The sequence below is a fragment of the Martes martes genome (genome assembly GCF_963455335.1).
Source record: "Martes martes genome assembly, chromosome: 9".
NCBI classification, from domain to species: Eukaryota; Metazoa; Chordata; class Mammalia; order Carnivora; family Mustelidae; genus Martes; species Martes martes.
Genome location: NC_137896.1, coordinates 58,545,853 through 58,561,259, shown reverse-complemented (window position 1 = coordinate 58,561,259; position 15,407 = coordinate 58,545,853). Strand labels below are relative to the sequence as shown.

General features: G+C 41.1%; 1 protein-coding gene across 1 annotated transcript in view; it reads right to left on the bottom strand.

Annotated features, from left to right (window-relative positions):
- RFX8 (regulatory factor X8) overlaps positions 1 to 15,407 on the bottom strand; it is a gene marked incomplete at both ends in the record, with an annotated part of 66,075 nt that overhangs the window by 29,296 nt on the left and 21,372 nt on the right. The gene's annotated exons all lie outside the window — the stretch shown is intronic.

Here is a 15,407-nt window from a genome sequence, read left to right as displayed (position 1 = left end):
AAGAGGAAGGCAGTAGACTAGTGCTCTGCTTCTGGAAGCAAGGCAATGGTCTTCAAGGTAGGAAGACCTGGGAGGAGGTCAGAGTCCAGGGGCACAGGGGAGATGGAGATCAATGGCTTTCATCTCACGCAGGCAGAGACTACAGCCCCTCCCATTTTCTCCAAATCTCCAGAAGCTCTCCTAAAGGTTTGTCTCTGTCCAGTCTCCAAACCAAGTTTTGGGAAACTGGGCAGACTACTTCACAACATTTCCACATAATATTCTATTTCAAAATAGGGCAAATAGATTTAGGGTCTGGATATGAAACTACGAGAAAACCACCCTCTTCACCTTCCATTAAGAGTTATTATCACAATGGGAATTGCACTTTGGAGTGCTCAATGACAAGAGAGTTTCAGAACATAGGATCTGGTCAACCTCCCCTCCACATAGCATGATGGATTAATGGATGATGCAAGGAGACCCGTAGGTGAAGAATTTGAGATGTCTTGGAATTCCACTTGTCATATCTCAATGATTTCTTGGGTAGGTGTGGACAATGATGGTTTCTCCAGGTAAAATTTGTAAGGCATCCATTGCCACACAGGTTCTGGGACATTGTCTCAAGACCAACAAACAATAAATGAAACACTGGATAAAACCTAGAGTGAAAGAAGACAGAAGAGGGGCACCTGGGTGGCTCAGTCAGTTAAGCATCTGCCTTCGGCTCAGGTCATGATCTGAGAGTCCTAGGGTTGAGCCCTGCATCAGGCTCCCTCCTCAATGGGGAGTCTGCTTCTCCCTCTGGCCCCTGTCTCACTCTCCCTCAAATAAAATAAAATAAAATAAAATAAAATATCTTTAAAAAAAAAAGAAAAAAGACAGAAGAAAATGTCAGAAATGAAAGTTCACTGAGTAAAGGGCTGATAGAAGAGGAATTTAAATAAAAATATATAGTCATCAGCCTTTAAGAGATGTCCTAAAAATCACTTGTGAGGCCTTTTCTCAACTAAATTGGAAGAAGAGCAATTTCTCTACAATTCTATATTGTGTTAATATGCTACTCCTAATACATTTTCTTTGGGAAACGAATGCAAGACCATGGTATGAGTATATTCAGCCCCATCCATCCATCCATCCATCCATCCATCCATCCATCTGCCATTGCCTCATCAAATATTTACTGCATGCCTACTATGTCAGGCATTGCACTAGGCCTTGGGGGATATAACTGTGATCATGATGGACAGTCTGTTCTCACAGAGATGACAATCCATAAAAAAGATGTCTCATAAATAACTGCAAAGACATTGGATGGGAGTTAAGACAGTTGAAGTATAGGGTGTTAGGGAATATATGTTGGGGGGCAGGCTATCCCCTTGTTAGTTTGACAGTTTACATGCCCGTATATCAACAGCTTGATAAACTCAGGAGGGTGTCACTTGTGATTAGTTAGCCCCTCTGGTTGGTACTTATTACAAGACTATACTTGGGTAAGCACCTACTAAACTCTTTTGATGATGACAGTAATCTTCATGGGATATTCCTTTAGGTACTTAGAAACAGAAGTCTAGGAGCTATGAGGTTTGGTTTCTGACTTAAAAGAACAAAGGAAACCCTCTGCCTTATTGTTCAGCCCCTCTGCCCCAACCCTGATTCTGGTAGCTTTGCAAGCCAATCAGTTGAGGGCAATGCTCTCAATTATTTAGGATTTGTAATTGCAACTCCCAAGTGCCTACCACGTGTTCAATGTGGTATATGAGTTTAATTCAACAGCCATTGAAAGGAGGGTGGGGGTTACCCTCCTCACTGTTAAAAGGAGGCTGAAAGCGAACCCCATGCCACATAGAGGTCTTTGTGTGTCAGACTAGGGGACACAATCCCACTATTCTCACTGGGATGTTATTTTATTTTTATAGCATTTATTTATTTGACAGAGATCACAAGTAGTCAGAGAGGCAAGCAGTGGGGGGGGGGAGGGGAGCAGGCTCCCCGCTGAGCAGAGAGTCCAATGTGGGGCTCAATCCCAAGATCCTGAGATCATGACCTGAGCCGAAGGCAGAGGTTTAACCCACTGAGCCACCCAGGCGCCCCTCTTTTTATAGCATATAAATTGGGGGATTTTGTTCTTTGAAACAATAGTGACAGGAAAAATAAAATCTCCTCTTCAAAGACAGATGTTAACAAAAGTGTCTATCTCCTTCTGGTCATAGAGTGACACCTCACTTGTTCAAAAGAATGGCAAGGCTGCCTCTTCTAACCTTTGGGATCGCTTAATTCAGGTCAATGGCTCATAACATGGGCCTGGGCTCAGTGCAATCCTATCTATTTATTAAAAAATTACCTAGTCTCCAAGGCCCCCTTCAAGCAAAGATGCATGAAAGTATGCACCAGTTAGTGAAAGAGAAAGAGGCAGTATCACAGCCAGGCTACAAAGCAGGTGAGCAGAAGATCAGTGATGGAGACCAGACTTGTGGCAAGAGAGGGCTCCATGGAGGCCCAGGTCAGGGGCACTGGCACCCAGAGGATCTGGCCAAATAGGCCAAATGGACACTGCCTTGGCCCCATGCTTTAATTTTAAGACAAGGCTGGGCTGAGCTAGAAAGGGAGACTATGGTAGACATATGGGGTCTACCACTCAAGAGGAGGGGCAACAAGGGTAAGGAGGCCAAAGCAGCATTGGAGGTGATGGTCCAGCTCTTGGGGTACCAGTCAGGATGGCCTCGTGTTCTAGGGGTCACTGCCACTGCATCACTTCCTGTGTGCGTTTCTGACTCAGTCCTTTGCGACATTTATTAGATTGTGGTCAAAAGCATAGTCATTGCTGAAATATGGTTCTAATAAAACCACACCAACATCCAGAGCCAGCCTTGCCATGAATGAAGGGCTTCCAGTCCAAGAGGTCTCCTTCCACCATTCCCTGAGGCCTCAGATGCTTCAATGGTGCCAAATCATGGGGGAAGCCCATGATTCAGAAAGGACCCCAAGTCAAGTCTGCCCAGTGAAGTCACTTGTGTTCCTGGTAAACTGTCTTCTCAGCTCCTGCTCCACAGGGTACAAGCCAGCCCAGGCCCAGGATGTCAGGATTTAACCACTAGGAATTGGGAGGGGCCAGGAGGTACTGCCAAGAGTCCCCTGGAAATGGAGGGAGAGAGACCTGGGATGAAGATAAGGCTCAGAATTCACACAGTACAATAGAGAATCTCAAGCAGATGCCATGCTGAGCACAGAGCTGGATGTAGGCTCCATCTCACAACCTTCAGATCATGACCTGAGCTGAAATCAAGAGTCAGGCACTTAACTGAGCCACCCAGGCACCCCATTTCTTTAGTTAGATTTTATGATCAATTTGGCTAAAGAAGGATCCGGTATGAACAGGACTGAGACGTGATTATATGGCACATAACTCGTCTTTTTTTTTTTTCTTCCATAAAATCTTTCAAATGCACTGTTAGCTTAATATGCTTTTTGGCATTTGACTTTCTTTTAGTCTAACTACAATTTGCATTCACATTCTTAGGTTTTGACATCATTTGTCATTAATCCAGGCTTTCATTTACATCATTTCGGCCTCTTAATTTGTCCTCTCAAATCAACCAACAGCAGTGAAACAACTTGAAGCAATTACAAAGGTAAGAGGATAAAAATGTAATAAAACCTAATTTGTGGACCATACTTGTTTGGTGTCCAATTGCAGAGCAAAGGTGCTTCATCTTCCAATCATTAAGGGACCTAATTTCAATTTTTACTCAAAGCACATGAATAATTATGTTTCAGTTTGATTAGGAGAAGATGAACTTAACTTGATGAATAATTTTATAACTGAAATTAAAATCATAAATGTATGTAGTCATATAAGGATGTGTGTCATTAAGATTGCAAAAGAAGCTTTCTTTGGTATAATTTTGCTCCTACTAATGATATTAATCACTACAATCCACTGAGCATTTATTTGTTGCTAACTGCTTTACTTTGTATTACCTAAATTCTTCCAACAATCCATGAGGTAGGTAGATAATAATTATTATCCCCACTTTATATATTGGAAAAGAGAAACAACTCAAAGATCTAGAGATCCAGCTCTGACTCAGAGCCTCATCTCTATTACTCATTCTACTATTCTATCTTGCGAGATGTATGTGTAGGATAAAAAATAGCATACTTGAGAAGGACAAAGTAAGACATAAGGTATTGAAATTTAAGATAGAAAAGAAGTACCTTATTTTTAAAACTGGTTTGCTGAGTGTTGTTTGTGGATTAGTCATATTCTACATTGGGGGCTGCTGCTTTTTATACTGCTTAACTGTACCCTGACCCATTAGATTTTATGAACAACTTAATTGCAAAATGATGACTGCAGGGAACACCCTGGGAAATGCTGAGAGACTAACTCATTCACGTTCATCCTCTTGAAGTAAAACTCAGCAACCAGAAGTCAAGCTTCACCGGCAGACAGCAAATAGCACGTTGCCTTATAGTGGCTGGTACTAGCTGGAGCTGGGTGAGTGAGGGAGGCTTTGACCAAATTGGATCGTCCAGTATTCGTGAGCTTAGGAGCATTACCTGTTTTTAAAATCTTTTCCAAACAAGGGTGCAGTCTAGGGTATAATTCTCCACATGTATGTTTCTTGAGCTGCTAGACAGCAACCAGGTAATGTGTATTTTTTTAACCTTAACAAGTTCTAACCAGCCTTGAAAACTACAGGGTGGACAGGGCCAAAAAGCGGGTTGCAACTTGGACACCTTATTAGTGCCTGAGAGTTAGGCCCTCTGGGCTCCTCAGAACCAGGAGGGCTCAGCCCCTGCCGGGTGCCATGGCTCCACAAACAGAAGGAGAAGACGCCCTTCCTGGGTCTGGAGAAAGACTCTGAAGGAACTGTTGGTGTTCCCTCTGACATCATTAGGTCTGTGGCGCCCACAATTGCCAGGCTGACAGCTCCCTGTGAACTCATTCTCCTTAAGGGGGGTGTGGTCTGAAAGATGAACCCTTTGCCTTTCTGCTTTGTCGGCACAACTAGCCAGCTGTGGACCCACAGCCCCAGATTCGGTAGGCTCAGGGCCCACCGAGGCAGCCCCCTGAGCTCATGAGCTGGCAGAAGAACAAAGGACTGAAGAACAAAGGCATGGAATGTTGAAGGCACAATTTTAGACGCTTTTTAAAGGCTTTTAATATCCTAAGTTGGAAAAGCTGGGTGGGAGAGAGAGAAAGAGGTGGAGAGAGGGAGATTGTTGTTGGGGGAGGAATGAGGGCAAGGGTTAGTTTCCATATTTCCTGAGAGAAACATGAGACTCTCTACAATTGATTTCAGAACTTACATTAGGTAGAATGGGGATTCATCTATTTGCAAAATGACAAAAAAATTTTCCTTGGAACACAGTAAGGGGGATTTTGCCTCAAAGGCAGCATATAACTGTGAATTAGGCACGATAATACACACACTCTCCCTCCATTCCCCGCTTCTCCCCAGACAATAATAAAGCATTTTATACTCTGGCCTCAATTCTTCAGTGAGTTTCTAGGTCAGCAATTATACCCAGGTCCAAGTCTCAATCTGGTTGCCAGCTAAACAGGACTGGAATCTGAGGAGGCCTATTGCCTGTAAAATTATGTTACCCCGGAGAGGGGAGCAGAAGGGAAAACGTTCTGGATTTTGTGAAGGGGTTCTTTTCATATGGTGCACACTGCTTATTTATAGTTTTTTTTTTTTTTTTCAAAAAAAAAAAGCCTCAAACTTTTCATTTGCTTTGAAAATCAAACCTCGGTCTCTCCTTGGTTCAGGGTAGACGCTGCCTCAGCAATTTTGAGAGAAATTCAGCACCACCCCCACTGCAGCCCAGTGCAAGCAAATGGCATTGAGATGTGGCACTCCTGATTCACTCCTTTGCCACCTGTTCAGGTGGCGGGTGAAGGGGATCATCAGTGCTGCTGTCCCTGGCTCTGGATCCTGTCTTCCTGCTGCTTCTGCTTGAGTGAAGGGTAGGGTGGGATGGATCATATCAGAGACCTGGGCATCAGAACTTCTATACTGATGAGCTTTATTGGAGCCATATTGGAAAAGCAATATGGAAGAAAGATGGAGGAGATAGGGGCTCATATTGAGACTAGATTTATTTTAATTAGATTACATTCTTCTTTGTAGTGCTTGGCGGTGGTGGTGAAGAGGCAGCAAAGTCCCCCAAAACCACCCCTTTTCTACCAAACCTGGTTCCTTGCCAAATCTCTAATGCTGATGCTCTTATTGGTGTTGCCATGTCTTTCCTTAACACAAGGTCCTAGGGGAGCAAAAGACAAACAGAATACCCTTGAACAGCAAGCACACCGCTCAATAACTCAGAGGGTTGTTGCTGGGAATGAAATATATTCCACTCTAAGACACCCCTAACAAGCCATGCTCTTAAAAAACAAAACAACCCAACAACAACAAAACCTAAATTCAGAGTCCTATTCTTCTCTTAAGAAAGTTTCATAACAAAGTTTTAAAAATTAGACCACACATAGAGAAGTGCCTGCTTCACCAGGGCATTCAACTTTAGGGAACTACAAATAAACTCATCTGTGGTTTGCTGGGGTTTCCCCCTCTGTGTTTTAAACACTGGGGAGATCATGCTCTTGTAGGTGAATGTAAGAACACACTTGAGCCGACACAACTGCCTGCTGCCCACTGGGGTTGAAGACTTCCAAGAGTGCAAGGCCTGTGCGGACCCCTCTTGTTGTGCACCTCTTGACTCTAAGGAGTCCTGCTTGGTTAGACTAATGAGAATATTTAAGGTCTCCAGAAGAAAAACAACTGGGCTGCCACTGCAAATTCCACACAGAGGAACGTGCTGGAAAATGCTTTGAAAGAAAGGAAAGACCTGAACTCTGTGAGAAGAGAGAATGGGTGTGAGCAGAAGGAGAAATAAGACATTAGCAGATATGGCCTTGAGAAATAGGCAGGGGAGCACTGTGGGGAGACTTCATGGGAGCTGTCCTCGTGTAGGAATAGGCCTCATTTATTATTTGAAATTGAAATTTTTAATTGATATAACTGTAGATTGACATATGATGATTTGGAGAGCTTCCTTTTACACTCTGCCCGATTCCCCCCAATGCTAACATTTTGCAGAACTATAGTACAATATCACAACCTGGATACTGACAGTGATACAATTCACTGATCTTACCCAAATTTCCCAAGTTTTACTTAAACTCATTTTTGTGTGTATTTAGTGCTCTACAATTTTATCACCTGTAGAGATTTGTGTATCCATCCCACCACAGACAACATAGAGAACTCATGATCACAAGGATCCTTGTGTTGCCCGTCTGTCACCAGAGCCACCTCTTTCTTCTCCACCTCCAGGTCTCTGGCAACCACTAACTTGTCCTCTACTTTATTTTATTATTTTTATTAACATATAATGTATTATTTGCCCCAGGGGTACAGGTGTGTGAATCATCAGGCTTACACATTTCACAGCCCTCACCATAGCACATACCCTCCCCAATTGTCCTCTATTTTAAAAACTGTCATTTCAAAATGTTTTATAAATGGAATCAAAAGATACAGAATCTTTAGAGACAGGAGTTTTTTCACTCAGCATTTAGAGATCTAGCCAAGCTGTTATAACAATAGTTTATTCCTCTTTGTTGTTGAGTAGTATTCCGTGGTATGGCTGTACCAGAGTTTGTTTAACCATTCACCCAGTGAAGCAAATCAGGGCTGATTCTAATTTTTGGCTGTTGTAAAGAAAGCTGTTATGAAAATCTATGTATGGGTTTTAATTTTTTTGTTATTTTTAAAAAGATTTCTTATTTTAGAGAGAGAACACAAATAGGAGGAGCACAGAGGAGAGACACTCTCAAGCAGACTCCACACTGAGCATGGAGCCTGACAAGGGACTCCATCTCACAACTGTGAGATCATGACCTGACCCAAAACCATGTAGCACCCCTGTACAGGTTATTATGTGGACGTAATTTTTCATTTGTGTGGGATAAATGTCCAAGAGTACAACTGATGGTTTGGATGTTAATTGTATGTTTAGTTGTGTGAAAACTGTCAAACCGGGCTGCCCAGGTGGCTCAGTGGTTAAGCGTCTGCCTTTGGCTCAGGGGTCCCAGGGTCCTGGGACTGAGCCCTGTGTTGGGCTCCCTGCTCAGTGGGGAGCTCCCCCTACTGCTCCCCCTGCTTGTGCTTTTTCTCTTTCTCTTAAATAAATCTTAAAAAAAGAAAAAAACCTGCCAAACTATTTTGCATTCCTACCATCAATGTGTGTATGAGTGATGCAGCATCTCTGAATCCTCATCAGCATTTGGTGGTTGTTGCTGTTTTTTCATTTTAGTCAATCTGACAGGTATGCAGTGATATTCCATTGTGATGTTAATTTGCATTTCCATAATGATTAATGATGCTGGTCATTCTTTTATGTGTTTATCTGCCACGTGTGTATATCCTCTTCAGTGAGATGAATATTTGTGTCTTTTGCCCATTTTCTAAATGGATTTTTTTTTTATTGCTGAGGTCTGAGAATTCTTTATATATACTAGGTACTAGTCCTTTGATAGATATGGTAACTTCAAATACTTTCTCCCAATTTGTAAATTGTCTTTCCATCCCCTTCATAGTCTTTCAGAGAACAAAATTTTTAATTTTGATAAGGTCCAACTTATTAGCTTTTCCTTTTATGGACTGTTATTCTGTTGTCAAGTCTCAGAATTTTTGCCTAACCCGAGGTCCCAAGATTTTCTATTTTTTTTTTAAGTTTAATATTTTTTGGTTTGAAAGTAAGTCTATGATCCAATTTGAGTTAATTTTTGTGTAAGTTATAAAGCTTAGTTGTGAGTGGTTTCCCCCCCCCCCACATGTGGATATCTAGTTTTTCTAGCAGCATTTGTTGAAAATCTAGTCTCCTTCCATTGAATTACCTTTGCACCTTTGTGAAAAGCCAGTTGAGCATATTTGAGTGGATCTATTTCTGGATTTTCTACTCTGTTCCATTGATCTGTGTCTGTGTCTCCACCAAAACCACACTGCTGTCTTGATTACTGTAGCTACATTACAGTAGTGTTTCCTCCCACTTAATCTTCTTTGTCAAGGTTGTTTGAACTATTTTAGGGCCTTGCCTTTCCATAGAACTTTTAGAATAAGCTTGTCTATGTCCACAAAAAACCTCGCTGGGATTTTTTTTTTTTTAAACAACTTCACTGAGAGATAATTCACATACCATACAATTCACCCATTTAAAGAGTGCAATTCAATGTTTTCTTCACATATTCACAGGGTCATACAAATGTGCAGAAAAGAGATAACATAGTGGTATTGAGACTGCTCTCCTTAGAAAGGCCTGCTGCTAAGATTGGCCCTTGGCTAGAGTCTGGGAACTTGGTTCCCAGAGTGTTCCCAGTCAACAGTTAACTGATAAGAGTAGTTCCCTGTGCCTAGACTGTTTGTGCAAACAATACAGTTTATGTAGAATAACATACTTTCTTTTTGGGAAACTGTCATTTTGGTGCATGCTAGGAAGAATGTCCTTATGACCAGCCCCCAATAAAAACTTTGAGTGTGTAGTCTCCTAATGGGCCTACCTGAGCAGACCCATATATATGTGCTGCTGTATTTTTGTTACACAGAGGAGTGTGCTCTTTGTGGCCCCTCGTGGGAGAGCAAGAGCATATGGAAGCCTGCACATAGATTCCTCCAGACCTCTGCCTCTTTTCCCCTTATGCTCCAAGTGTATATCCTTACTATGTCTCTGTAGTATATTTAGCCATAAGTATGAATATATTATTTTGGTTTGCCTGATTTATCTTGTGCCACCCAGGCTCCCAGCTGGTGCAGCCTGAGGGAGCTGGAGGGCTTTTCCAAGATTGCGTGGGGGATCTCTCTCTGTGGGTCAAGGGTTCCCTCCACTGATGCTCCCCAGCTGCCTCTGGGTGCAGTGGGGACAGAGGCTTCTGGACTAGGCCACTTGCTATAGCTGGGTCTCCTTGACAGATTAGCTCACACTCTTTAGTGTATCTCTCGGTGAAAAAAAGGTGTCTCAGACCCAGCAAATAATGAGAAGGCTTTCTCTGGCTATTTATTTTTGGTGGAACTCCCTGTTGCTGCCCCTTGCTTAATATTATTAGAGGAACTAGAGAAGAAATGAGTCTACCCAGATGCCTTGTCTTGCTAGGGAGGGGGTTGGGAAACAGTGGGTCTGGGTGATTGGGGGAAGATAGAGGGTGCCCTATCACTGTGCTGGTTGTGCAGTCCTTGGGGTTCCCAACCAGCTCATTTTCTTCTTACCACCTTTCAGAGTTTTCCTTTGCTTCCTGCATTATTTCCAGTGTTTATAGTTGTATTTAGCAGGGAGAGGCAGAAAGAAATGTATCTATGCCATCTTTTTCCAACCAAAAGTCCCTACATCATCATATTTTAACTCATCATATTTTAATTTGTTAGGCACAATCATATAATCAAGCATTCCAACTATTGGTAACATTAATTTATAATATGTACACGGTCTACTTTCAGAAGGTTTCTGAGGCAGCTAGGATGATGTACAGGGAACAAGTAGTATAGTTTCATTTTTCCTTTCTGCCTCTCTCTAATACAAATAAATACCCTGGAACTTTTATGGTGGGTCATGATAAAAAGGCTCCAAAGCCTGGAAAGAAGAAGGTGAACTGCTAGAGTCTTCTCGCCACAGTGTGGTGAGTGTCCTAGGCTTTTTTTCTATGTCCTATATGTAGCTGGACTGGATATTGGAGAGAACTGTAGCCCCGAACTGTCAATAGGCATAGACATAAATCCCAAGAAAAATCTGCACTCCCTGAACATAGGAGAAGGAAGCTTAACAGAAACCTAGAGTGGGCTGCTAACCTTGCTTCTGGAGTATGGGCTGGCAACGCAGTCGGACCACAGTGGCAGCCTCAACATCGTGGGGAGCTGACCCACCCTCCAACTCCACATCCAGGGCACTGACAGGTGGGCTAATCCACCTGCATAGACAATACTGAATCCTTTAGCCAACTCAATAGAACACAGAAGGGTAGGCATGCTATCCACAGGAACAATGCCAGCAAAAAATGGTATTTCCCTGCCTGACACCAACCATAAAAGAACCCAGGCTCAGCCACTCTGGCCGTCTGCATTCCACACAGAAAGTGGACCAGGGAAGCAGGTTCAGCTCCTATAGGTAGCACCAGTAAGGAATTGATCATAAGTCCATCCAATGTCAGAAGAATGAAGCAGACCGGAACAGGGTGCAAGGGCTCTGAAAACTAAACTGTCGTTGGGACAACAGTACACAAAAGTAGGCCAGAACCTATATGTTCCACATAAACCGGGTGACTGCCTGCTAAAGGAGAAGATTTAAATAGGATAAAAAATATAATGTCATAACACAAATGTTCAGGATACAATAGAAAATCAACAGAAAATGCCCAGGATACAATAGAAAAATATATAGATCAATGGAACAAAATAGAAGGCCAGTAGAAAACCCACACACATGGTCAATTAACTATAACAAAGTAGCCAAGAATACACAATATTCTTTTCAATAAATGATGTTAGGGAAACTGGACAACCATATGCAACAAAAGAGAAAACTTCCTTATGCTACAAAATGAAATCAAAATGGGTTAAAGACTTGAGTGTAAGACCTGAAATCATAAAACTCTTAGAAGAAAACATAGGTAGTAAGCACCTTGACATCAGTCTTAGCAATGATTTTTTTTGATTTGACACCAAAAACAAAGACAAGAAAAGCAAAAATAAATAAGTGGGACTACATGGAACTAAAAACCTTCTACACAGCAAAGAAAACCATCAACAAAATAAAAAGCAACCTACTTAATGGAAGAAAATATTTGTAGATCATATTTCTAATAAAGGGTTAATATTCAAAATATATAAACATACAACTCCATAGCAAAAAAAAAAAATCTGTTTACAAGTGGGCAGAAGATCTGAATAGTCATTTTTCCAAAGAAGACATACAGATGGCCAACAGGTACATGAAAAGATACTCAACATCAGCAGCAATCAGGGAAATGCAATCAAACCACAATGAGGTATCACTTCACATCTGTCAGAATGGTTAATACCAAAAAGACGTGTTGTCGAGGACGCAGGGAAAGTAAACCCTTGTGCACTGTTGGTAGGAATGTAAATTGGTGCAGCCGCTGTGGAAAACAATATGGAATTTACTCAAAAAACAAAATATAGAACCACCATATTATCCTGCAACTTCTGGGTATTTATCCAAAGAAAACGAAAACACTAACCCAAAAAGATATCTGCACCCCTACGTTCATCACAGTGTTACTTATAATAGACAAGATACGAGACAACCTAAATGTACATTGACATTTGAATGGATAAAGAAAATATGGTGTGTGTATTCCTCATGATGGAATACTATTCTGCCATAAAAGAGAATAACCTCTTGTCATTTGCGACAACATGAATGCACCTTGGGGATGTTATGCTAAGGGGGGTAAGTCAGACAGAAAAAGACAAATATTGCATGGTCTCACTTATAGGTGGAACCTAAAAAAAAAAAAAACAAAAAACAACCCCCCACTCAAAAAAAGCAAAAAACCAGACTCATAGATACAGAGAACAGATCGGTGTTTGCCAGAGGGGGTGGGGGAGATGGATAATTGGAAATTGTACCTTTTGACCCTAGTTATAAAATAAATAAGTCCTGGGGGTATAATATACAGTTTGATGACTATATTAATAACATTATAGTACATATTTGGAGGTCCCTAAGAGAGTAGATCTTAAGTCCTCATCATAAGAAAAAATTTTGTAACTACAAAGTTATTAATATTAAAATATTAACTAGGTTTTACTGTGGTGATCATTTTGCAACATATGAGAACATCAAATCATTATGTTGTATGCCTGAAATTAATGTGACATTGTATGTCTATTGTAGAGAAAGAAAGGAAAGAAGGAAGGAAGGGAGGGAGGAAGGGAGCTAAGAAGGAAAGAAAGTCACCCCTAATAACAAGAATTAGGTAAGCCACAATTTGAATAAGAAAAGGTAACAAACTGACACCAATATTGAGATGATTTAGATATTGGAATTATCTGACAAAGATTTTCAAGTGGTCATTATAAAAATGCTCTAACAAGTAGTTATAAGTTCTCTTAAAACAATTGAAAAAACAAAAAAAATTGAAAAAACAGAAAACCACAAAAAACTAGAAGTTACACCAAAGAATCAAATGGGGATGATAGAACTGAAAAATACAATGACCAAAATAACAACCATATACATAATACCATGGAAAAAATGATAGATATGATAAAATGTACACATCAAGGTCAAGAGCTATGCTCAGAGTCATATTAAGTGCTTACTGTGTGCCAGGTGCTATTTCAAACATTTTCCTTGTATTAATTCATTTAATCCTTACAACAGTCCTGTGAAGTAGATATCATTTTCCTTATTTAAATTTCTTTTTTTCTTCATTCTTTTTTTTAGGGAGAGCACACATAGGTGGGAGGGGCAGAGGGAGAGAGTGAATCAGGGCTCAATCTCACAACCGTGAGATCATGACCTGAGCCGAAATCAAGAGTTGGACATTTAACCGACTGAGCCACCCAGGCACCCCACTGTTATTATTCTTTTTTTTTTTCATTTTTAAAAAATTTCTTTTTAGCATAACAGTATTCGTTGTTTATTAATAGATGAGGAAACTGAGACACAGAGAGGTTGAATGACCTGCCTAAGATCACACAGCTTACTAGTGGTAGAGCCAGGCAGGCTGTTTCAGAGTCTCTGCCCTTATCCATGTATAATATTGCAGAGTATTATGCTGCCTCTTTGAAGGCAGAGGCTTAACCCACTGAGCCACCCAGGTGCCCCTATGCTGCCTCTTTGAGAGAATTAAATTTATTTCAGTGAGAAATCTCAATGGGCCAGCTCTGCCAGGCTGCTGAAAAAGTCTCCTAGCTGGTCACTCTGCCTCCTCTCCCATGTTCTTGCACAGTCCAGTCTTAGCATGGTTGCTGGGAGGATCTTCATTTAAAACACAAATCAGAAACACCATATGATCCAGTAATTCCACTGCTGGGTATTTACACAAAGAAAAGGAAAACAATAATTTGAGGAGATACATGCACTCCTATGTGTATGGCAGCATTATTTACAATAGCCAAGATATGGGAGCAAGCCAAGTGTCCACTGACAGATGAATAGATAAAGAAGATGTGGTATATATACACAATGGATATTACTCAGCTATAAAAAAGGATGAGATCATGTCATTTGTCACAACATGGATGGACATGAAGGGTTATTATGCTAAGTGAAGTAAGTCAGAGAAAGAAATACCATATGATTTCACTTGCATGTGGAATCTAAAAAACAAAACAAATGAATAAACAAACAAAAAGCAGAATCAGAGCTACAAATACAGAGCACAAACTGGTGATTGTTAGAGAAAAGGAGGATGAGAGATGGGCACGATGGGTGAAGGAGAGTGGGAGGTACAGGCTTCCAGTTATGGAATGAATGAATCACATGGATAAAAGGTTCAGCATAGGAAATATAGTTGACGTATTGTAATAGCTCTGGATGGTGACAGATGGGAGCTACACTTGTGGTGAGTGTAGCAGAATGTATAGACTTGTTGAATCACTGTGTTGCACAGTTGAAACAAATATAATAGGCATACCTACTCAAATTTAAAAAAATTAAAAATCAGATTGCTTCACTTCCCAGCTTGAGACTCTCCAGTGGCTCCCTATCACACTCGGAATAACATTCCAACCTCCTTGCCAATACTTAGAGGTCCTACTTGTATGTTCAGATTCTACTCCTCCCACTCTTTTGTTAATTCGCCAAACTCCACCTTCAGATTTCCTTGCTGTTTTTTTGAACTCATCCCTGCCTCGGGCCCTTTGCACTTGCTCTTTCCTCTGCCTGGAATACTTGTCCTCCCAGATCCTCACTTGGCTGGCTGTTTTTTTCACCTTTCTCTCAAAAGGCATCTTCTCAAAGAGGCCTTCCCATGACTCCATTTTATCATTTTCAGATTAATTTTGCTATTGTTCCATTTTTATTGTTTTATATCGTCCCCACTAAAACTGATGAGAGGGGAGGCCCTGTTTGTCTTGTTTACTGCTTAATCAACTAGAACAGGGCCTGACTTACTATAGGAACTCAAATATTTGTTGAATGAACAAATAAATGAATGGATGAGTTATATAGATTTTATTACCTAAACACTAAAGAAATAAAGTATTTTTGTTTTGAGACCTAATTTAAAAACATTTTTTTAAAAGATTGTATTTATTTATCTGACAGAGAGAGAACACACAAGCAGGGGGAGGGGCAGAGGGAGAAACAGACTCCCCACTGAGCAGGGAGCCCAATATGGGGCTCTATCCCAGGACCCTGGCATCATGACCTGAGCTTAACCAACTGAGTCACCCAGGCAC